Source organism: Hylaeus anthracinus, unplaced genomic scaffold, assembly GCF_026225885.1.
Source record: "Hylaeus anthracinus isolate JK02 unplaced genomic scaffold, UHH_iyHylAnth1.0_haploid 11386, whole genome shotgun sequence".
Lineage (NCBI taxonomy): Eukaryota > Metazoa > Arthropoda > Insecta > Hymenoptera > Colletidae > Hylaeus > Hylaeus anthracinus.
Window position 1 is genome coordinate 20,222 of NW_026533863.1, and position 1,894 is coordinate 22,115.

Sequence of the window (1,894 nt, forward strand, 5' to 3'; positions counted from 1 at the left end):
AGTGTACTTATATTGTAACAGTTTTCAACTGACAAATTATCTGAAAGCTTGCGAGAGTAAAGGTATCGGCATCGATGAATGACCTAAGAAATGTTTTAAAACACAATACAATGAAAGTGTACTCATAATATTGTCAGAGTTTTAAATTGACAAATTATCTGAAAGTCTGTGAGAGAGAAAGTATGGGAATTGATGAGCTAAGTATGCCTTGTTATATTAACGTATATGTTTAGTAAATAATAGTATAAGTTTCATTTACATAACTTACTGTAGTTGTTAAATAACACGATTTAAATAAAACATTGTCTGATTTTCGGGTTACTTTAATATTCAGAAACTATTTATTTTGAGGCTAATTTTTATAATAATATGTATTTTAATATCTTGGTGGGTAGCCATTCTGTTGTATCACTCCTGTTAAATGTTGTGGCATATTGGTAATGATTTTTTTTTAAATATTCGATAGTTATTTTGTCCAATTCTTCTTCTAATCGATGTTTCAACATTTCTTTTGAAGATATTGTTGTTGTCCTGATACGTCGCTCTAGTTCATTCCACACATTTTCGATACGATTGAGGTATTGGTTGTAAAACTTTTGTACAATTTTACAGTAAATATTCTTGGACGATGCGTGCGTTATGTTTCGGGTCACTGTCCTGGTAAAACTTAAACATGTTTAAAATTTCCATTTGTGTAGCACTTTTGTGTAAATTATTTTTTAATATGTTCAAATACGCATTTTTGTCCATAATATTGTCAATAAAAACTAATTCGCCCAGCCCAAATGTGGATATACAGCCCCAGACAAGCACACTGCCTCCTTCATGCTTTACAGTTGGCCTTAGATTTATACCTTAATATAATACTTGATTATGTTTTTTATTTGTTTTATTAGAAACGAAATTATGATGTAACAAAGTAAAAATCTCATATCTAGATAGATAAATCTCGTCCGAACATTAAAGTTACTCACTGTACATAGAATTACATATAGAGTTCCCTATTATTCCCTATATTCAGGTATCCACGAAAAGACTTGGTTCACTGTACTTTGAATTTGACTTCGAACATCGTCAATTGTGGAAACATTGGGTTGGAACATACCCCCTGGGGTAGAGTCGTAGCGAAAAAAAAAGGTTGGGTCAAGTATCGGTATTGTCCCCGGTCCCTTCGACCCTAAACGAAGACAGAATTCCTCTTGTCTATTCACTCGCACTCGCGCAAATCGATCCGCTCCGTTCCGTTGAAACCAAAATGATTTGGTTTAGACGGAATGAGGTCCACGGAATATCGTCCCGGATTTTAGGGTTACGTATACAGAAACTCGCTGTTTGTTCCCGAAGCTCGCGGTCATCAATTTTATTTTATCTACCCTCCTGGAATTTGGAGCTCGGTCTCCCTGGAGTGCATCCTGCAGCTGCATACTCTTAACATCATCTTCGACTTGCGTTGCGTGGGAAGACTTCTTATCTACCCTTTCCCAGGGAACGCAGCTGCTCACCTCAGAGCCACGAAAATCCTAACCGTCAGATTTCCAAATATGGAAATCACCGACGGATCCCCACCAACATTTACGGGTATATAAACCCACGATTTTCGTTGCTCTGGGGATTAGAACGATTGAGTTACGTAGAGTCACATCACGTCCATCGTTGCAGAGTGTGCTTTAGTGAGATCGGGCTTCAGTTTCCCTTTCGATCAAGTTAACCTTATAGATCCGCGAAGACGGTTTTCATCTATTACGGCATTTAGAATCACACTCGACCCCCGCATCGCCAGTGCGTTAACACCGTGCAACAATTAGGTAATTAAATTCAACGTTTACTACACACGACCGCGACAACACAACACTGCACATTTGTAACTTAGTATAGTTATTCTGAATATATATAT